The 24,097-nt window shown below is 41.1% G+C and overlaps 1 protein-coding gene and 1 pseudogene across 2 annotated transcripts in view; one reads left to right on the top strand and one right to left on the bottom strand.

Annotated features, from left to right (window-relative positions):
* The window catches only part of LOC308687050, a 30,297-nt pseudogene extending 19,153 nt beyond the window's left edge, over positions 1-11,144 (top strand). Inside the window, exons 3-7 of the transcript in view lie at positions 1,110-1,694; positions 2,979-3,619; positions 3,908-4,379; positions 4,633-7,636; positions 9,784-11,144. The product of the transcript in view is annotated as an uncharacterized misc_RNA (transcript). The remainder of the gene's footprint in view (positions 1-1,109; positions 1,695-2,978; positions 3,620-3,907; positions 4,380-4,632; positions 7,637-9,783) is intronic.
* The window catches only part of LOC308700561 (CD276 antigen homolog), a 1,553,888-nt gene that overhangs the window by 800,099 nt on the left and 729,692 nt on the right, over positions 1-24,097 (bottom strand). The window contains exons 10-11 of the mRNA XM_081382222.1: positions 14,908-15,167; positions 11,358-11,449 (exon numbers count right to left, since the gene is read on the bottom strand). The gene's annotated coding sequence lies outside the window, so the exon portion shown is untranslated. The remainder of the gene's footprint in view (positions 1-11,357; positions 11,450-14,907; positions 15,168-24,097) is intronic.

Here is a 24,097-nt window from a genome sequence, read left to right as displayed (position 1 = left end):
ATACCACAGTCATGTTAAAAACATCAGTGTATTCACTCATCCATAAACATTATTTCCTATAAACATTATTAGATCCATCGGCATGCAAAAAAAACAAACAAAAAAAACAAAAACATATTGTAGCTTTAAAGTGACTAACAATGAATTGAAGCTGAATGTTTGATCAGTGTGTTTGTTCAAACCTGTGACTCTCAGCAGATGTGCAGCTCCATAAGTATCACGTTTCCTTATAAAAACCCTCTTTGTGTTTGTTGTATGAAATGTAAATGTGAGATGTAACAAAACTGATGAATGTGTTAAATAACTTGATGAGGTGCTGTAACGTGGGTTTCAGTTTATTATCAGAAGGAAATCGGTGTGTGAAAGTTGTCAAATGTCAAATTACTGCATAAACTGTAACTGTTGATTGGGCATCAAACCTGTGACTCTCAGCAGATGTGCAGCTCCATACGACATGAACACAGTTTAAATATTGTGAAGAATGTCTTGCAGGATGATGAACAGACAGACGTCAGAAGTAACAGAAGATGATCAGCTGAAGACTTAGAGAAACAGAGGAGAGAAAAGAATATCAACATGTCCAGTCCTAACAGCACAGGTGATGAACACAGACCAATCTAAATCTGACATTAATGGTTATTTAATTCCATGGAATGGAATGAATTAAATGATTATGTGAACTTGTGAAACAGTTTCATCGTATTTAGTTAAAGTTCAGACATATCAACAACATTAAAAGCTTGATTTACACCACAGGGGGACTTTAAAGATTGTAGATATTATTTCTAGATTCAGACTGTATATCTTTATTTTGAATAATTTTATTAATTAAATCCTGTAATACACAATAATAGATCCACTAACAATCTGTGTGTGTGTGTGTGTGTGTGTGTGTGTGTGTTTTTCAGTGGAGAGAAGTAGTCCAGATGTGGATCGCCCTAACTGTACGTTAAACTGATTTACAGTAACTGCATTATGATATAGTTCTATAGATTTGATGTCAGTCAGATTTGACTGACCTGTGTCTATGGTCAGTTTTTAATATTTAGTGACACATTCTGCATGTGTATTATGTATGTGAATTCTAGCTCTTGTTTGTCTTTGATCAGTTTCAGAGGGAGAGAAGCTGAATCTGGTTGTGTGTGGAAGTGACGGCACATTAAAATCCTCCATATCAGAGCGGATCAGAAGATCAGACGAGGAGCTTCATGGGCGTCTGGTCCGTCTGGTGGAGCTTCCAGCTCTCGTTCAGCTTTCAGAGGAGGAAGTGATGCGTCAGACTCTCCGCTGTGTGTCTCTCTGTGATCCTGGAGTTCATGTTTTCCTCCTCACAGTTCCTGAAGCTCCACTCAATAATGAAGATAAAGCAGAAATGGATGAGATCCAGAGGATATTCGGCTCCAGAATCAACAAACACATCATGATCCTGATAATGCAGAATTCAGAGCAACAGACAGCAGAGCTCAATGAAGAAACACAGTCGGCCACTGAGAGTTTTGGAGGACGACAACAATATTTCGATCCCACCACACAAGTGTCCACATTGATGGAGAACGTCGAGAAGATGGTGGAAGAAAACGGAGGAGAGTTTTTCTCCACAGAATCATTTTTGGAGGCGCAGGTGAAAAAACTGCTGCAATTTGAAGAGATGAAGAAGAAAATCGACTCACTAGAGACACATTTACTGTCACAAGGTAATGACCAGAACAATTTAAACTAAACTAGATGGGACATTTACTAAATTGACTCGTTTATGTGGTGCTCTGTATTGTACAACAGTAGAGGTGAAATTCAGAATATTCTAAAATAAAATAAAAACATTCTGACTGTACAAGAACAAGGTCAAAGGTCAAGCTTCAGTGTTCCAAAGGAAAAGTAGATTATTACAATAATCAAACGACTACAATCCCTTGGAATGGTGAGGCTGAGAGTTTTACTATAATGCGTTGCTTTGATCAAGACCTCTGTATTTATCCAAATGCCTTGGGATTTGGCCATACTTGACAATGGCAGACGTTAAAAGAGTTAAGCACACAATAGATCTCAATGCGTTACTTGCGCTGAAACACCTGAAGTGTGTGCACAGAAAGATGCCTTAGACAGCAAGCGATCCTGAGTTCAGTTCTCTTTAGCGCCGCATTGCGATTGAACGTTCATATACGCACTGAATTACAGCATTTTTAAATATCCGTCTAACCGTGCATTCATGCAGACATAGTTTGTTATCTCTTAACTCTTTCCTCGCCATTGAAGGAATGTTCTAGCTTTCCGTGTTTTCACTGATATATGATATACTGTACGACACATCTTCTGAAAGACTTACACCATGGCGAAGAAGAAGCAGAAACAAGTGATAGAAGATTGCTCACGCAAATGTAAAATAATGTGATCATCAACATTAAACAGCATGTAAATCAAAACTGCCTGATGTTACAGAATGAAATGTCGACCCAGGACGAGCTTCAGGACTGGGAAGCTTTGAGGGTGTTGATGTAGAGACAGATTTTTCAGTCCCGCTCCAGCTAAAATATGTTACCTTCTCCCGAAGGTATGAAATAGTTTCAAGTTACGTGTCTCCTAGCCACAACCTACACATCCCATCATAATCGCTCCTGTTATTAAATCTGTCTTCATGTTTATGTTAATTTAGCATGAAAGGAAGAACTGTGTGCATGGTTTGGCATGACAGAATGCATGCAATGTTAATAATCCCTAGCTGACATCTCAGTTCATCTCGATCTCATAAAGCCTGTGATGCACAATGAATCTTTCATAATACTGCTTGCTATAATTAGAGGATTCGCCAGCATATAAAATTCAGCACTGAACAAAAACTCAGTTTTGAGCGGTGTGTGGATTCTATCTTAAATGCATCTAATTGGCCATTGCGTGGTGGGGGTAACAATATTACTCTAAACTATAGCACAAACTGTACACTTTGTAAACTTTTTAGGCTTTAAACATTTCCTCTTTTACAGGTTCAACAGAGAGTGAAGATGATCTGAGGATTGTGCTGCTGGGAAAAACAGGAGTTGGGAAGAGTGCAACTGGAAACACCATCTTAGGAAGAGAAGCGTTTATAGCAGAAACATCTCAAGAGTCCGTGACTAAAGAGAGTCAAAGAGAATCATCTGAAATCAGCGGCCGACACGTTACTGTGATCGACACTCCAGGACTGTTTGATACTGAACTTACTATTGAGGAGATCAAGAGAGAAATCAGCAACTGCATCTCCATGATCCTGCCTGGACCACATGTGTTCATCATTGTGCTCAATTTAAGACAACGATTCACTCAAGAAGAAGCGACAACAGTGAAGATCATCCAAGAGACGTTTGGTGAGAAATCTTTAATGTTCACCATGGTGCTCTTCACCAGAGGCGATTATCTGAAGGACAGAACTATAGATCAGTGTTTGGGGAAACCTGGATCTGCTCTGATGAAGCTGATTGAAGCGTGTGGAAACAGATATCATGTGTTGAATAATAATCAGCCTGGAGACCGAACACAGGTGTCTGATCTACTGGAGAAGATAGACAACATGGTGAAAGCAAACGGAGGGAGTTTCTACACATGTAAGGTGTTCAGACAGATGGAGAGAGAAAGACAAGAACAACAGATGAAGATCCTGATGGACAGAGTCAGAGAAAGAGAAGAATTGATGAAGAAACTAGAAGAAGAAATGATTAGAGAACGAGAGACATTTAAAAATAAAATAGAGCAACTGATGAAAGAAAAAGAAAACCTGCTCATGAAATACAACACAGATATAGACAGACTGATGAACAGAATAGAGAATGAGAGGAAGAGTAGAGAAGGGGAATATATAAAAAGAGAAGAACGATATAAAACATTAATGAAAGAGAAAGAAGATCTTCAGTCTAATCATGAAGCAGAAGAAAACAAGATGAAGATCCTGATGGAGAGAGTGGAGCAAATGAGCAGAGAAAGAGAAGAACTGATGAAACATAAAGTAGAGAAAGAGAGAATGAAGATGATGATGGAGGAAGAAAGACAGAATCAAGAGAAAGAGAGAAAGAGAAGAGAAGAAGAATTTAATGAGAGAGAAGAACGATTTAAAAGAGAAATGAAAGAGAGAGAGGAGCTCGAGAGAAAGATACGAGATGAGATGAAGAAAGAACAAGAGATCTTTAAAGATGAAATAAAGGAAATGAGGCAAGAAAAAGAAAAACTTCAGATCTCATACAACACAGAAATAGACAGTCCGATGAACAGAATGCAGAATGAACGACAGAATCATGAAAAAGAGAGAAAGAGAAGAGACGATGAATATACAGAAAGAGAAGAACGATATAAAATCCAGATGAGAAGAGAACGAGAGGAATGGGACCAGCAGAAACTGGAGGAAAAGACGAGAAGTGGAGAAAAGAAGAGAGAGAGAAAAACTAATTTTTGATGAAACGATACAGAGACTGAAGATTGAAATGGAGGGAAAAATCAGAGAGAAAGAGAGAATAGAAAGAGAGAGACGAGGACAACTAGAGGATTTAGAGAAGAGACTGAAAGAAGAAATAAACATAAGTGAAGATCAACGACAGAACTTTGAAGAAAAACTGGAGAGAAGTGGAAGACAAACAATCAAACATCTATTTCACAGACTCCATGTTGAAGTCAAACACCTCAACAAACTGAGAGCTTCAGATGTTCTTCAGATAACCAAACATTCATTACAGTCCCATGAGTCTTGTGCTGAAGAGGAGCTGATTCAGACTTTCACGCAAAAACTACTGATGTTGAACTACAGAGGAAGATGCATTCATGCTAAAGAGACCAGTGAAATGTCTTTGTCTAATGAAGGAAACAGTCAATCTGAACTCATTCACCCGATGGATGTTCAGATGGCCGTATTTCACTGTGCTGACGGTCTCCTGAAGCAGCTGATGGTCACTAAACTGTCCCAGTGTCAGTACGCTCTGCCTCTGCTTGTTCCTGATCCATTCACACAACAGATTGAGTTTCCTCTCTGGACATTCAGACAAATCAACAAGAGCTGGAAGAAGAGAAACACCAACTATGAAATCATCAGTCAAACCCAGCCGATCTACAAAGCAGAAACTCCAATGGTGTTTTTCTTCCGGTTTGACTCCGTGTCTTCATCCAAGACTGAGCTGATGAACAGTCTGATCAATGAGAGACACAACACGTTCTTCCACAGGAACTGCCCAGGCAGCAGCAGAACCAGAGTCCTGATGGATGGAGTGGTGGAGATCGCCTGGTTCTGCCCCTCTGGGAAAAACACGGATAAATTCACTGACTGTGTTGCGTTCTGTAATCTACACGGTGATACAGGAGACCATGAGAAACAGCTGCAGATCCTCTCTGAAATGGCCTCAGTCAATGTTGTTATTCTGCCAAAACTGGGCAGGAATGACAGAAGTGCAACAATAATACAAAACCTGTACAAGGACAGAAAGCCACTCATTTGTCTATTTACTGAGGATGAATCTGCATTATCTGAGCTGAAGAAAGGGAAATTCAAGATGGGTCTGAAAGACAGACATCAGTCAGAAGTATCTGAAGAAATAAGAAGAGCGATAAATGATTGTCTCTCAGAATCATCTTCCACTTTCAGACTTGAAGATGTGGCCAAACACTCAGACATCAGAGTAGATGAGGAAGATGATGAAGACTTTAGGAGAGGAAGAGAAGCAGCACAGCAGATGATGAGTTTACTGAAGGAGAAAGATCTGATAGAAATCAAAGATTAATTTCTGCCTCATCAGGGGAAACTGTGGCATCAGTGGATCCAGAAGAACAAAGATCTACATCGACTTCGAGAAGATGAGACAGAAATTAATCAGAAATTGAACGAATCCGTCAACAACAGCATGAATCTGACATCAGCAAGATTATGAAGCACTTTATTAAAGAAATTATCTCAGATTATAAGCATAAGATGTTTTTCCTTAAATGGCTCAGAATCCTCCTTGATGAATATACCTCAGCTGATGTTTCTGCTCTACATCACAAGTATAATGAAAAATGGTCAAAAGTCATGAAACTGAAAGAGAATCATGATAAATCTGAACAAATCAAAGCTGAACAAGCAGAACTTGAGAGAATATCTGAGGATCTTCTCTTCTCTCCCGAGTCTTGCAGCAGAGATGATGATCTCTGGATTTCCACTGGAGCTGATGGATGGAGATGCTGCTCATGTTCCTGAGATCTGGATCTCTGCTGTTCTAGATGAACTCATCCAGAAACTGGGAGATCAGACCAGAGTCTTTGTGCTGTCAGTTTTAGGGCTTCAGAGCTCTGGGAAATCCACCATGCTGAACGCCATGTTTGGGCTCCAGTTTGCCGTCAGTGCTGGCAGGTGCACCAGAGGAGCTTTGATGCAGCTGGTCAGAGTCTCAGACGAGATGAAACCACAGATGAACTTTGACTATATTCTGGTCGTTGATACTGAGGGTCTTCGTGCTCTAGAACTGGCTGGAAGATCAACACAGCATCATGACAATGAATTGGCCACATTTGTTGTTGGTATTGGAAATCTGACAATGATCAACATCTTTGGAGAAAACCCATCTGAGATGCAGGATATTCTTCAGATTGTTGTTCAGGCCTTCATGAGGATGAAGAAGGTCAGACTGAATCCCAGCTGTGTGTTTGTGCATCAGAACGTTGCAGACGTCACAGCTGGAGAGAAACACATGGAGGGAAGGAGACGACTGCAGAAGACAGTGGATGAAATGACAAAACTCGCTGCTAAAGAGGACTGTGATGCAGAATATTTCAGTGATGTCATTGGATTTGATGTTCAGAAAGATGTGAAGTATTTTGCTCAGCTCTGGGAGGGAAGCCCACCAATGGCACCACCAAACCCAAACTACAGTAGGAATATACAAGAACTAAAGAAGACTATAATGTATCATGCCTCAAACTCACATGGAATGATGCTGATAGACCTAAAAGATCGTGTTAAAGACCTCTGGGAGGCTTTACTAAATGAACGATTCGTCTTCAGCTTCAGAAATTCTCTGGAGATTTCAGCCTACAGGAGACTGGAGACCGAATACAGCAAGTGGTCCTGGAGTCTTCGCAGTGCCATGATGGAAACTGAGAACAAACTATACAACAGAATAGAATATGGAGCAATTCATGAGGTTGAGGAAACAGATCTTCAAAGAGAACTGAAGATGAGAAGTGAAGAAGTGGAGAAATCAATGTCAGAATTATTTGAGAGAGACAAAGACAGAGATATACTGATTCAGTGGAAAACGCCATTTAAAATCAAAATCAAATATCTTCAGGAAAACATTGTGAGAGAAACAAAGAGGAAATTAAACAAGATTCTTCAGCAGCGAGACCTGAAGAAAAAGATAGATGCTCAAAGGTATCATCATGTAAACACTCTCTATGAAAAGAGCAAAACACTTGCCTGGAAACTAAAAGCAAATGACAAAGAAACGCTGAAGAAAGAGTTTGGTTTGTTTTGGGAACAGTGGATGAAAACAATCATTACAGACAATCCTCCAATCAAAGACATAGACATAATGAGAGATGTGAGAGAGATCATCAGTGACATCTATCAAAGTGTTCCTGTAGATCACTGGGGGGAGAGCAGGGATATTTTCACCTTGCAGAGTTATTCAGATTGTGTTATTCTCAAAAAGTCCCGAAAAGTTTGGATGCAAAAGGCTTACAGAACAGTAATAAAAGAATCATTTGGATATAATCAAAATCTGTCTTTAGAGGATGAAGTCCAAATAAGATCATTAACCCTCTGAGGTCGACAAACGCGCCGGCGCGTTTTGCTGGATTTTCTCCACATTGTAGCACTTTAAACTTAAATTTCTCCGTCATTTATGGTCATACAGAAAAAATAAATATAAAAAAAGAATCTGTGGTATTTCTACTTTTGTATGTGTCCACTTCCAATCAAATCAAAACATTGTGCTTTTGTAAAATAAAGAAAATAAACAGTGTGTGCATTCTGCCTCTCCGTCGCGGTGAACTTTTTTTTCTTGAGCACGTCTATAAACTGAAACAAAACTCAGCGAATACTTGTTACACATTTATGAGCCATACACCTTTATAAACATTTAAGTGTGTACTTTTAAATGATCGGATTCAAAACGAAAACAAATATTCTCTGTTTAAGTAATTTGTATAAAACCAACAAGATTTCCAGCTTCTCAAACGCTTCCTAATTATTTTTAATTCGGCCACGCCCACTCGCGCAAAAGATATTCACATGCAAATCTCCACATGGAACGCGATCGCCCTCATTACCTCAACAACAAAACACTTCACTTCACTTTTCGTCGAGTTTGAAAGACGTGCCTGAGCTTACATTGGATTTACATCAGAAGAAGAAGAACGATATTTGAAGACAAGAAAGATAAGGTAAGAAATTCTTACATATTAGTTTGCTATTGTTGCATAAATTTCACATTGCAGTTGAACTGTTGCTAGATATATGGTGAATATTATAATATTTAGACCCGTGTTTACTGTTACTGTGTTTGTGGATATCTGCTCAAACGTAGATAGGCTATGTATATGGTAGGCCTAACCATAATGTTTTATATTTGATCGCAATCGCGTTTTAATGTATCATATTTTTGATCGCGATCGCGTTTTAATGTATCATATTTTTGATCGCGATCGCGTTTGAATGTATCATATTTTGGAAAAGCAAAACGCTCCAAACGGCTTCATGTTTTTACTATTATCTCATTTCATATCATCATAACGAATGGAAACATTTGAAGTAACATGATAATCAATATATTTTTCTCTAGCTTAGTTGTTACTGAAATCTTTTTGAAAATATATATAGGCTGCTATATTGTTATTATTTTATGCAGCACTGCGCATAGCCTATACCTACAAGGCACAACAAACCTGGTGTTCATTATATATTGTTGGAAACATTTGTGTGAGTGTGTGTGTGTATTCTGTGAATTTTAAAAAGCAATTTTAACAAGAAAAATCTAAAATGTATTCCCAAAATCGTGCAGGCCTTTCTCTTGATATCAGTATGTTCACTTTTTTTTTTTTCAGGGCCCAGATGCCACTGAGTCCTGCTGACTTCAACATTCACAGTACATGTCTCTGTACATGAACATGGTAAAGTGAAAATCAAACACCTTAGAAAATGAAAGGTATGTACAATGTTTTTAGGAATGGCACAAAGGTCTCTTTCTTCAATAAGTGCTTTTTTGTTGTGTATCTTTGGATTATGTTGTGTTGTAAATAAATCCAAACAATTTTAAAAGCCATTCTTTTTTAAATCTCCTCATTCTTTGTGCAAGGTTGGTCAGAATGATGGGCCCTGATAAGCTCCTAATAGGGCCATTAGGGAGGTTCTTTGTCTTTCTCAGGTGTGGAAAGCTTTCATATTAATGAGGTGATCCGCCCCTTCGCATATTGCTTTCTAACACAAAACACGTCGTAAAATTTTTAAATCAATATATTGTCTTCTCTGAATGAGCAGTCAGGGTGATTCTCACATAGTTTTAGAGCAAATATTCTAGGCTACGTGATACAATTTTCAAAAGTCTTGTGAAGAAATAATCAGTATGGGTTTCATGACCTTATTTCAGTGAGAATTTATTTTTGTATTTTCACAAACCACGCATAAATGTCATTATCTCAAAACTACAAACTTTTACATACATGCTGCTGATATATTATTGTAGCAGAGTTTGTGCTGAATACAGTGTAATTAGACTTTAGCCATGAAAATGTCACAAGTAACAGAAATAACCACAAATGTCAGAGCATGTCAGAACACCTCCAGGGCCCAGAAAACAGCTCAGACCTCAGAGGGTTAATCACAGATGTTGCTCAGCAGACAGACAGAATGATTCAGTCATTTAACATTTCAAAGATGGGCTACAACATCAGTTACATTCAACAGCTCATAGATTACATCAAGGCAAGAGTGACAGAACATCAGTTCGGATCAGTGAAATATGTGTTCAAGAATGAATTCTTCGTGGATTTGGTTATTTCCATCTGTAAGAGATCAAAGAAGACGATCACTGACCAACACAGAAAGTTCAGAGAAGCCAATGATCCTGTAATATATGTTGAGAAGAAGAGAGAAGAGTACTATAGTATTTTCCAGAAATACTGTCATGGAGCAACATCAGCTGCCATTTTTGGTGAGATCATCTGTCAGAAACTTAAAGATCCCGTTGAGCAGAGCGTCTACAAGAAGACTGCCAGAGAGCTGACTGATGAAATGAGAGCAAACTGTCTATCACTGAATAACAACAGATCAAATCTGGAGAAACACATCCTGAAGACACTGGCAGAAGAGGAGGATTTTAACTAATACATGAACTACATTCATAAACCCAGAGATCACTACAAGAGTTTCATCAGAGATGAAGTCAGTCGGTACATCACTGATAAGTTCAGTGTCAGTGTTTTACCCAAGATGAAGGAGAACATTAAACTCCTGCAGCAGAAGATCATGGAAACTGCACATGAATCTACTGAACATGTTCAAGAGAACAGAGGAGATGTTGGTCTGTGGTTGAAGAGTTTCACACAGAAGCTCTCAGATGAGCTGATCTTCTCTGAAAAAGACCTCAGTGGAGTCAAACATGATGATGTTGATGACTTCAGCCTCCTAGAGGATGTGATAAGACATGAACTTCCTGATATAATGACTGACATCAGCAGTAGATTCAACACAGAGTCATTTCCAGTAAAGCTGGACAGTAAACTCAGGCCAGATGAGCTTCTGGTTGATCACTTCTGTCAGTGCTGTTGGGTTCAGTGTCCGTTCTGTAAAGCCATCTGCACCAACACCATAGAAAACCATGATGAAGATCACAGTGTCCCTTTCCACAGAGTGTGGGCAATTAATGGAACACAGTTCAACACAGAATCTCTGTCCTAATATTTGCACAAATTTAGAAGCAAGTCATCAGGATTTTAATACACCACATGGAAGGTTTAAATATAGAGACTACAGAAGAGCAGGAGGTGATTATGCAGACTGGAGCATCAGCCCTGATCTCTCTGAACTGCCCTACTGGAAGTGGTTTATGTGCAGATTCCAGAAAGATCTGGAAAAACACTACAGTAAAACATTTGAGGGGAGTGGTGAGATTCCAGATGAATGGAGAAAATACTCAAAACAGGACGCTATTGAGAGTTAGATAAATACATGTAATGAAGCAGATAAAGAATGAGACTCTTATGTCTCCTCTCAGATTCAGATCACAGATATAATCATCAAATACACCAGAAGAGAGTTAAAGACAAGATCCAGTTCCTCATACATGATGTGAACTACAAAACAACATATTTCTGAACATATGCCTAAATGATAAAGCTCAAAATGCTTGATGAATATTATAGTTTATTATTACATGGCTTGGTTGAATTCTAATGTAGAATGCGGTCTGTTAAGTATAACACACCGTTGCCATGAAAAACAGAGCGTTGCTATGGACGCAGGATTCTGTCACGATCCACACAAGAACAGAAGAAAGGTAGAACCAATATGCAGTATGTGTTACTTTAATGTTAGGGTAATCCAATCTCATAAACAGTCCAGGCAAAGGTCAATATCCAATAGAGCAATCCAAACATGAACAGGAACCAAACAAACAGCAAGAACAGAACTCGGAAGTGGTGTGATACAAACAAGGACTCTGTGACACATACTAAAACAGACAGGGTATAAATACACAGGGAAATAACAATGCTAATGGGGAACAGGCTGAGTGCAATGATCAGTGATAAGGGGCAGCTGAGTGCAATGAAAAGACAAGGATCATGGGGGATGTAGTTCAAGAGTGTGATGGACACCGTGGGGAAGGAGGACATCTAGTGGTGACCCAAGGAACATAAACCAGACACTGTGACATAACCCCCCCTCTACGGAGCGGCTACCAGACGCTCCAAGACCCACAAACACAAACAAAACCAGAGTCAAGGAGGGAGGTGGAACGGTGGAGGATCAGGGGGTGGGGTGGGATGGGGGGCCAGGTCCATGGAGGGGAACAGGAACAGGGGGTGATGGCTTAGCCGGCGGCCAGAACGAAGCAGACAGCTCATCGGGCGGCCCAGGCGAAGCAGACGACCACTCGGGCGGCCACGGCGGTGAAGACCCCTCGGGCGGCCACGGCGGTGAAGACCCCTCGGGCGGCCACGGCGGTGAAGACCCCTCCGGCGGCCACGGCGGTGAAGACCCCTCGGGCGGCCACGGCGGAGACTTCCCCTCCGGCGGCCACGGCGGAGACTTCCCCTCCGGCGGCCACGGCGGAGACTTCCCCTCCGGCGGCCAGGGCGGGGAGACTGTCCCTCGGGCGGCCGGGGCGGAGACTGTCCATCGGGCGGCCGGGGCGGAGACTGTCCCTCGGGCGGCCGGGGCGGAGACTGTCCCTCGGGCGGCCAAGGCGGAGACTCTCCCTCGGGCGGCCATGGCACCGGAACAGACACCACCGGCTCAGGAACATACACCACCAGCTCAGGCACTGGAAATGGCACCACCGACTCAGAAACAGGAACTGGCACCATCGGCTCAGGCACTGGAACTGGCGCCACCGGCTCAGGCACTGGAACTGGCGCCACCGGCTCAGGCACTGGAACTGGCGCCACCGGCTCAGGCACTGGAACTGGCGCCACCGGCTCAGGGACTGGAACTGGCGCCACCGGCTCAGGGACTGGAACTGGCACCACCGGCTCAGGGACTGGAACTGGCACCACCGGCTCCGGCTCAGGAACTGGCACCACCGGCTCAGGGACTGGAACTGGCACTGGCACTGGCTCCGGCTCAGGAACAGACACTGGCTCCGGCTCAGGAACAGACACTGGCTCCGGCTCAGGAACAGACACTGGCTCCGGCTCAGGAACAGACACTGGCTCCGGCTCAGGAACAGACACTGGCTCCGGCTCAGGAACAGACACTGGCTCCGGCTCAGGAACAGACACTGGCTCCGGCTCAGGAACAGACACTGGCTCCGGCTCAGGAACAGACACTGGCTCCGGCTCAGGAACTGGCACCAACGGCTCCGGCTCAAGAACTGGCACCAACGGCTCAGGAACAGGAATCACCGGCTCAGGAACAGACACCACCGGCTCAGGAACAGGAACAGACCTCACCGGCTCAGGAACAGACACCACCGGCCCAGGAACAGACACCACCAGCTCAAGTGTGTGCGTAGCCCACACACACCACATGGCTGTGGCCATAAATAACCAACGGCTCAGGAACAGGAATCACCGGCTCAGGAACAGACACCACCGGCTCAGGAACAGGAACAGACCTCACCGGCTCAGGAACAGACACCACCGGCCCAGGAACAGACACCACCAGCTCAAGTGTGTGCGTAGCCCACACACACCACATGGCTGTGGCCATAATGGCCAGCGTCGCGGTCACTGAGGGCTCAGGCTCAGGAACAGACACCACCGGCTCAGACACAGGCTCGACGGCGGCCATCTTGTCCGAAGACACAGGCTCGGCAGGCGTGACGTGAACAGGCTCGGCGGCGACCATCTTGTCCGAAGACATAGGCTCAGGAACAGTCTCTGGCTGGGCAGACGTGACGTGAACAGTCTCTGGCTGGGCAGACTTGACGTGAACAGTCTCTGGCTGGGCAGACGTGACGTGAACAGTCTCTGGCTGGGCAGACGTGATGGATCGCTGGGTTGACGTAGGCAGTGCGAGCAGCTCGGGCGGGGCCGGCAGAGCAGGACGCCTGGGCGGTGCGAGCAGAGCAAGACGCCTGGGCAGCGCGGGCAGAGCAAGAAGCCTGGGCGGTGCGGGCAGAGCAAGACGCCTGGGCGGTGCTTCAGGGACGGTAGTCACCTCCGGGATGGTCTCAGTGTTATGAGCCAACCAACTCGGGACCACCGGACTCGGGACCACCTAAACTGGGACCACTGGAATTGGGACCACCGGCACTGGGACCACCGGCACTGAGATCACCGGCACTGAGACCACCGGGACAGTCACGGAGGGAGTCTTCCTTCTCCTCCTCCGTTTCGGGACCACCGGACTCGGGACCACCGGACTCGGGACCACCAGACTCGGGACCACCGGACTCGGGACCACCAGACTCGGGACCACCAGACTCAGGACCACCTGAACTGGGACCACCAGACTCGGGACAACCTGAACTGGGACCACCGGACTCGGGACCACCGGACTCGGGACCACCGGACTCGGGACCACCGGAACAGGCATGGAGGAAGTCTTCCTTCTCCTCCGTTTCGGGGCCATCGGAGCAGGCTCTGTGCTGGACGGAACCCGTGGCGAATGGGGCCCTGGGCTGGACATCACCAACCCAGGGTCGAAGAGGGGCCAGAGTGGAGAGTGGTGTCGGGCCTCCTCTCGACCACCTCCTCTACTGCGGCCTCCACGGGTCCCACGAAGTATGACCAACCGGGTTCCCTCAAACATATCTCTCCTCTCCCGCTCGGTGGCTGGGGAGGAGAAGTTGGAACACATACCGCTGGATCTGTCTGTGACGGAGTCCTTCTGTCACGATCCACACAAGAACAGAAGAAAGGTAGAACCAATATGCAGTATGTGTTACTTTAATGTTAGGGTAATCCAATCTCATAAACAGTCCAGGCAAAGGTCAATATCCAATAGAGCAATCCAAACATGAACAGGAACCAAACAAACGGCAAGAACAGAACTCGGAAGTGGTGTGATACAAACAAGGACTCCTTGACACATACTAAAACAGACAGGGTATAAATACACAGGGAAATAACAATGCTAATGGGGAACAGGCTGAGTGCAATGATCAGTGATAAGGGGCAGCTGAGTGCAATGAAAAGACAAGGATCATGGGGGATGTAGTTCAAGAGTGTGATGGACACCGTGGAGAAGGAGGACATCAAGTGGTGACCCAAGGAACATAAACCAGACACTGTGACAGGTTCTAACCGTAGAGGCGGAACAGACTACTTTCTTTAGCGGATGCAATACAATCGTTTTTAAATCAATAAACTCCTTTTTAAATCAATATTTTGTGTCAAATTATTGATTTATTTGGTAGGTAGCCATGTAATAAGCGCGATAATGTAGAATGATGTGGCTGTTATAGCGAATACAACCCCCTCAGGCTGATTTAAGCTCCACTTCGCGTCAGGGTCCTGATCAGCCTGTCAGGGTTGTATTCGCTATAACAACCGCCTCGCTCTACATTATCCTTTACTTACTAATCAAATCAGCTTAATTTCCATCATGAACTGAAAAAGATCTGTGATATGAATATTAATGATAGATTGTTGATTTATTATTGAAGTGCATATATGAATGTGTTTGATAAGCTCAGTGCTGATGATCAAACGGTTGGAGGAAAGTGTGAGAAATAAACGGCAAATTAAACATCTCAGAGCCGTCGATCTGATTTATATCAAAATTACTCCAGTGGAAACTACTTCACTCAGTAATGTCCACATCACTGAGGACACATCATGAATGTACTGACCTTGTCCAGTGTCCTTTTACACTTGTTTAATACAGACGTCGTATTATGAAAAAATTTGTTTTGACTTGAAATGAATTGAAATGATCAAACTGAAATGATCCATAGAAGATTTTCATTTGCTGACAGTATTTCAGTCTTTACTCAAATTCATTACTTAGACATTCCTAAAATATAACTTATGAAAATAATGTTTATTACACAATACTGTGATCAAAATCTCTAATGCTGCCCTCAAACTCTCGCTGATGACCTTTGAACTTCCACTTCTGCCCAGTGTGTGTCTGAACAACAGGTCAACGGGACACTAAAACACAGCGTGAATCTGACACATGAGAAAATGTGTGCGTTTACTTGCAGAAAGATTTGTGTTGATGATCAACGAAGGCTATACAAGAACACATCTGTCAAAACAGAAATGCAGTGCAATTCCAGTGGACTGTGTTAGAACAAGGTTTATAATAAAAAAAAAAAAAAAACAAAAAAAAAAAAAACAAGGAACTCCCGCACACTATAAGCACTTGCAAATGAGTATCAAAATTGTATTAGCAACGTTTCGGTCTCACGACCTTCATCAGGCAGCACTAGGTTTATAAAAGTTGAAAAGACAAAACTGTTAACAAAACCAGTGGGCAATTACAGTTCATTTTTGTATCATTCTCTGTTCAGTGTCACAAGAGTTCATCAGTATCATTTCAAACTGATTGTCCATATGAACAAGTTATAGAAACTTGTTAGCACACATCAGCTCTAGCTTTGGGTTTTCCAGCTGACCTGAATTTAACACAATAGACGAGGAAGAGCTGATTCTGATGTAATTTAACACAATAGATGAGGAAGAGCTGATTCTGTTGTAATTTAACACAATAGATGAGGAAGAGCTGATTCTGATGTAACTGCAACACAAAGCATTTTAATAACACTCTTACAGTGGAAATGAAGCAGTCAAGTTAGTATTATTTAGTAAATGGATTTGCACTGCCGCGTCTTCTCCTCCTTCAGCGTCTCATCATCACCTCTCCAGTGCAGTTCCAGCGCTGGTTTCCAGTAGATGTTTCGTTCCACACATAAGAACAAATCTGGTAACTGTGGAGACACAGCTGTGCTCTTCCTGAACACTTTCTCTGTTATTGAATTGCTATGGCTATTTACAGAGATATCCTCAGTCAAGTTTTCCCAGAGCACAGGGAAGAACTAGAGCTTTCTCTGGCTATGATGGCAGACGTTAGCCACTGATACGAACACCACAGATCATTTTCAGCTAAATCTGCTTCATTCATCTCTGTATTCAACACCAGATTAGTCTGTTACTGGCTAAAGCTCCAGTCGCTCTCCATGGTGCTGAATCGGTCGGATCTGCTGTCCGTGGTGCTGAATCTGTAGACGCTCCATTAGATATAAGAGGCCTGTCCATCCTTTCCTTTAATGCTGTAATAATATCAACAAATCTGTATGGACTTATCCTAAATGTAAATTCTCGCATGTTTGTAGTTTTTGCAAGGACCCGCACCTGAAATCGCTCTGCCCTCAACACTACAAACCTGCGACGTGAGGAAAGCCTCCATTACTCGCCAACACTCTCCAGCTTTCTTTCATCTCACTCAAATGTCTATTTTGTTCATCATTTAATCACTGGACTTTCTCAAGGGCTTTCGGTCAGTGTCTACAATGTAAAAAGAGATGTGTTAAAGGTCCCATTCCATGAAAAGGTTTTTTAACATTATTATGAGTTCCCCTAGCCTGTATATGGTCCCCAAGTGGCTAGAAATTTCAGTCGGTGTAAACCGAGCTTTGGCTATCTTTCTCTGCCTTTCAACCAAGCCATGTAATAAAATAAGTTAGTAATAAAATAAGCATATATCACCACCAGGTGATATGCTTTAGTTATTTTGTTTATCCTATTTACCTGCATTGCCCTGTCAATTAGATGCAAATGTGCGCATTTTAACTAGTTGACACCTAATTTGCATACAGAACATCCCCAGTTAAAGGAGACATATCATGCTTTTAAATTGTTCCTTTCTACATATAAATCATACATTTGTAGTCTATATAAAGCGGAACTGCAATGCTTGGGTCTGAATTCCTCATTATTATAGCTCCACGGGCCCCTTTTCTACCCCTTTTCTGAGGTGCGTCTCAATCAACCCGTTTTGGTGCGGTCTCTTTAAATACAACTGAGACACTTCATACCCCGCCACTCTACAGGTTGCAGAGGTTCAACTCCACCCTGTTCAGCCATTTTTGTAGTTTGATAGCAGAGATACGATTATTTAGCGGCACAGAAACTTTTTATTCACACGTTATTAACAAAATGTCAACAACGGAAGACTTGTCCAGCCGGCCTTACATGTTCGAGCCAGAGTCGGAGCCGGAGCTGGATGAAAATGAAGACGACGAATCTGCAGATCAACGTCTTAATATGGATGTATCGCAATGGTGTGTACTGTATTTACACATGAAACTTTGGTCTTCCGACCTTTTACCACCGTGTCGATTTATTTTGATTAATATGTGCGAGGGAGAAAGAGCAAGACAGCGTCTAGTTTGGAGACGGTGATGTCTTGTTTACATTTTCGCCTGGCTCTGAAGAGAGAGAGTGAGCGCGCGCGCGACCGGGTCTCTCTCTCTGCTCGTTCTTTCAGTTAAACATGCGTCCTGTCACAAGCGCGGCAGTTCATCTACATTAGACGGTGTAATGAAGTGTTTGGGTTACTACATCCAACAACCAAACATTTTAACTTACCCTCTCGTAACTTCTGCATCCTTTAGCTTGGACTACAAAATTGCAGTGAGAAATAGAAATGGCGGATTGCTCGAAGTGTTGGGCCGGGAGTCAATGTCCTTATTTGGCAGTTCCGCTGCAAATACTGTGACGTATTAGTTCACAAAACGTCATAGATAACAGAAAAATCGGAACAGGTTGAAAAATATGACCAAAACAGAATATAAAGATATCAACGAAGCACCTGAAGAGAATAATTTCATATTTTCTGTACTTCTAAACACTCCAAATATACAACAAAATGCATTTAAGGGCTAAAAAAGTGGATTTAGCATGATATGTCCCCTTTAATGACTTACATCAAGAGTCTTTCCCCCTGAAATTTAGAAATCTAAATTGGTGAATTTAGAAGAAATCTACAGATGCAAACAGATGGAGGATACACTCTAAAAAATGTAGTAAATCTGAGTAACTGCATCTAGTACATTAATAAATAAAACTGAGGAGAAATAAGTTAACATTAAACATTAAAAATAACAATATTTATAAATTAACTTTTTATTTATGAATAATTTAACTTTTTTTATAGGTTTTTTTATAGGTTTAAACACCCTTTTTTTATAATTTGGGTATCACTCCACAATCTCTCTTTTCTCACAAACACAAGTTAGAAGAAGTAATGTGGCATCCTAAAATGGCACCAACAGTTAAAACAACAACAACACACACGGACATTGCTAGAATAAATCCCAATAAATAAATAAATGAATAAACAAGTAAAATTTAATGTGAAAAAGTTATTCACTGTGAAAGAAGTTTAATATGTTCTATATGTTTGCATTTAATTCTATTTATAGAATCTTAGAAATATGATGGTAATTAGATTAATGTAGCGTTGATACAAACCCTTATGAATGTATGTATGTGTATCTCATTGTATATGACCTGACAAAAGTTAATGTGTGACTAGGTGTATGTTTAGTTTGAGAGTCTCCATTTAAGGGTATAATATGATTAATACGCTGATTTCACGCAGCCGCCATTTTCAAATCGAAAGTGAGGCTCCGGTGGGAAAAACCCCGGAAGTAAAGATAAACAACAATGCCTTTGGACTACCAACCTGAAGCTGCTGCCGCGATTTACACTTTTGGATGTTAATATCCAATAAAGGATATGTATCTAGTTCATTCCTGTTTCTTTTTTTACTTTCTGAATTATATAAAACAATTATTTTATTTATAAATTAATTTCACTGTATATAGTCTAAAGTATGAAAGAAATGTATGTACAGTTTTAGAATTGACACAACATCATTAAACACAACAATACGCCATCGCATTCACGACTCTCCTGTGATTAAAGGCGACACTTCCGGTTTTCTTCCCACCGGAGCCTCGCTTTCGATTTCAAAATAATGGCTGCGTGAAATCAGCGTATATGAGACAAATCTGTAGCGTTTATACGCCCGTATAAATCTAATTAATTATTATTCATAACGAATTATGATCAATAATTAATAATTGAATTATTTTCAGAATTTACTGTAGCAGAATCAATAGTATGATCATTTTATCGGTTCATCCAATGAACAGAAAGCATAAACAATTATTAACTCTAGGAAATATAATATCTTCCTGGCCAAGAAAGAATAATCCCCAGCTAACAATAAATTACGAAGTAAATTAAGGGTAACAGCATAGGTAACTTAAATCGAAGTTCAAGAGAATAAATTTGATAAGCACAAACACAAGCAATATCTTTTCAAATACGAACAATACTTTATTGATTATATACTAACACACCAAGCTAATTATCTAAAATATCTAACACAAACCCACGCACACGCACACATTCATACAAGTTACAGGAAGAAAGAAAGAAATAAAGAAAGAAATACAAAAAGAAGAATGAGTTTGGGAAGAATGAGTTTAAGGGTAAGAGGAAGGAAATTCCGAATTTCTATATGCACTTGTAAGACATGACCTGAACGAACCATCAATCATTCATTTAACCCTTCTATCGTTTCTTAGACAGGTTATTACATTTATCAAAACACCAGTTAAGATTTTAGTCTGGAGGTAGTCTACTTGCGTCTTTGCTTTTGCGTTCCAACTTCCTTTTGGGAATTCCTTTGGTCAGCGTCAGGGTTCGTTCGTTGGTTATAGTCTCCTCGTGCCTGGATAGATGGGGCGAGAACCAGTCACGTGGTGGCTGGCGGTCGCGGATGGTTGATGCGTCTTTGAAGTTGAAAGCGTGCGTTGCAGCCGTGAATCGTGGAACGAAACTTTGCAGCAAAACTTAATGCCGAGTTCAGACTGCACGATTTTCAAAGTATTCGGGTCACTGTTCTTTTCACACTGCATGACTATCCAGAGTAACATTCAGTTGCTGGTGTGTTCACACTGCACCTCCACCCAGTGTTCAATCCAGTTACATTTTAACACACATTGTGTGTTAAAAATCTACACAACATGGGCCCTATCTTGCACCCAGCGCTATTGACTTTGTACAGCGACGCATGTATCATTCCTATTTTGCACCTGACGCACAGCGGACTTTTCCCTCCACAGACGCACATCGGTAAACTCGGAAATGCACTTGCGCTCCACGGGGGCGGTTCAGCGCAAAGAGGAGGCGTGTTCCAGCGCAAACGTTCCCTCATGCTATTTTGCAGGTTTAGAAAACAATTCCGCCACTGACCGAAAAAACCTAGTTTAAAGTCAGTGACGCATGTTATTCATATGCTATTTTAAGGGCGCATGCTTGGCCATAATCAATGTAGCGTGTGTACAACGCGCATACACTTTGATTCTCTCATCTACACAGAAGCAGCGGTTTTCATTTTTGCAAATCATACATTATTACAATAGATAGATAGATAGATAGATAGATAGATAGATAGATATATAGACAGTTTATTATAAAAGCATACATCTAGCCAGGGACGTGCACAGACATTTTGAGGGGCAGGGGCTCAAGTGAAATAAAGGGCACTTCTCATAATTATGTTTCTTTTTTTTTTCTTTTTTTTTAAACAAAAAAGTATAGATATTAACGCAACTCTGACTTCCTTTTTAAACAATTAATTTAAAAGTTAATTAATTTTATCTTCCTCAAACTCGCGCAATTGTTTCATTTTCAAAAGATGTCTACAAAATAATCAGTTCACACAGAAACCATGGTCTCCTTAGTATTCACTAGGTTTATAGAGCAAGCAAAGGAAACCATTCCACAATGTGCATGTTTTGAACACATTTTCTATGCTACTAGTTTCAAGTATATATTTGGAATAACCTAAATAACTGCATCAAGCAGAGGGGCGTGTTTTACTAATAATTTGTTTATTTTTGCACAAGGCACTACATCATTTGAATTATTTTGGTGTTATCAGAATACATAACACTTTAAAATCAACACATTAATATTATTATTGCTATGCATGTACACACACACACACACACACACACACACACACACACACACACACACACACACACACATACACAATAACTGATGGTGACTGACATGGACTTAGTTTCACATTTGAGAGAGGACTGTATCATCATCAAATAAAACCTTCAAAATCCACATTTAGATGGAGTTTGTTTTAACAGCCGTCACCAGAGTCATTAACTTATCATTCACAAAACACAATCAAAGAAACAAAATTATGAACCTTCTTTAAAACACATTTATTAACTCCATTGAACATTTCTAAAGGAAAGTAAATGAGTTAAAGGTGCCTGTTTCTTCTACATTGATTTTTCACATGCTGGTTCTCTTCACACACACAAACGGCTTCTTCACAGTACATATGTTATCATTCCAGTTGCCATCTGTTGCAAGATAGAACAAAATATTTGATTTTATCATTTGTGTATTATAAAAAAAAAAAAAGCGAATTGTTTATTTAGTCTATTTAGATAGTTTATGAGCATTAACAGCAGTTACTTAACTGTCATAGTTCATCTCAATGCAGTTCTCATGTCCATTAACAGCAGTTACTTAACTGTCATAGTTCATCTCAATGCAGTTCTCATGTCCATTAACAGCAGTTACTTACTGATATAGTTCATCCCAAGGCAGTTCTCATGTCCACCACTGTTATCGGGCTGGTTAGACGCCCATATTGGAAAGTTCATTTTGGTTCCATCACTCCAGAGCCAAACTCCCTCCTGTGAACAGAAGAGAAAAAATACATTGTGTTTATGTCCACAGCTCACATGACTTAATTTTATCTTTATTCATCTAAAAGATGAATTATTAGTAGGGGATGAATTCCCCGTCTCCACTTTAAAAATGTCAGAAATCTAAACAGAAATGAACAGAAATGATTTCACAAACAGGGTATCAGTGAAGAATATGTTAAGAAAGGGCTTATGTGGTGGTGCCCATCTCATGGTTGCCAATGCCCTAAACTATTATGAGGACCAAAAAAAAAAAAAAAAAGATAAAAAACACATCTATCTTTATGCATTTTGAAAAATGTTTTAATGTAAATGTAGCTGTAAATGCCCAGTAGCACAAAAAGCAAGATCAAAAAAATAACTGCATACTTGAACAGCATCATGGCCTCCGATCCAGGCAGGAGTTGAGGCCTGAGTTCCGGATCTAACCAGGTCCTGTATAACAGTGTACTCCTCATAGCTGTGCACAGAAGCAAGGTTCGCATTATACTGCAAACAGAATTTCTGTAGAGGAAGAGACATGAACAAACACCACTATTCATAATAAAAAAAGGTATTATTTTAAATTAATATTCCAAAATTTGTGACATGCCTTCAGTTACCACCAAAATAATTTTTACTCGCGCTGTTTATTTTTTGTTTTGGTTAAGTCTAAAATCTGCCATTAGAGGTGGGACTACTTTTCTACAAAAGGTTCTGGTTATACTGTAGATGTAGATTAGATATAACTTCACATTATATAAAGTTTTTCAGTTATCCTCTCATGGTAACATGAAATGTGTTGTCTTTATTTTCATACCATTGTGATATTTTATTATCACCGTGATATATGTTTACACCCTAGAGCTCCATTGTAATTTCTTTACTGTTAACATTTTTTTATTTTATTTTTTAAACTGAGGAACAAGTTGAAATTATGTTCCTGCAGTAATTAACAGGTGTCACAGATGTTTCCAGAGCTTAAGTTGTATTTAACCAAGAATATACTTATATGATTTTTATGTCATATTACAAGCTGAATGTATCATACCTCTGCATTAATCCATGTTTGAAGGTTATTGAAAAACTTGAAGCATCTGTTTCCAAAGGCAGACCATCCTGCCCAACAGACTGTTAAAGGGAAGTTTTGTGTGTTATTTAAAAAAAAAAAAAAATACCATTAATGACCTTTCATGTAATTAAATGAATAATTTTAAGGTACAGTATGTAACTTGTGTCCCTTTACCGGTTAAAACACAAAAAGGCATGCAACATTGTTTTGGTCGTGCTTCAGCTTTGCATGACAGTGCAGATGAAGGCGACGCTTCACAATAGATGCTTTACAGTGAACTCTGTTAGAGAGATACATATGACAGTCTATCTATTCAATAAAACACCTTACTCAACAGTCGAGTCATAAAAACACCATTATCTCCACTTCGCTTTTACAACTTTTCAAATCCCTCAGTTCTCTCCATCTCCTAAAGCCAAGCTGATGTTGATTCTTGTTTTATTACGAGCTCTGTCTCGTTCTCTTTTCTCCAGCAGACTCTCGTCTGTTCGGTGTTTGTTTAAAACGGGTGTGAAGACACCCATTGGTGGGTCTACAGGGTGAATCTCAACAGGTTGGAGATTTAGCAGCTCAACTTCTTCCTTTCTTGCTCATGTGAAAGCTAACCCCTGCCACTCACACACCAGACGCATGGCAAAGTAGCCGGAGCAACCTTCCTCTATTTACGTATATGACGAGACACACACGGGCGAGTGAC

Source organism: Scardinius erythrophthalmus (assembly GCF_964197995.2).
Source record: "Scardinius erythrophthalmus genome assembly, chromosome: 1".
Classification (NCBI taxonomy): domain Eukaryota; kingdom Metazoa; phylum Chordata; class Actinopteri; order Cypriniformes; family Leuciscidae; genus Scardinius; species Scardinius erythrophthalmus.
This window is presented reverse-complemented; position numbering and strand designations above follow the sequence as displayed.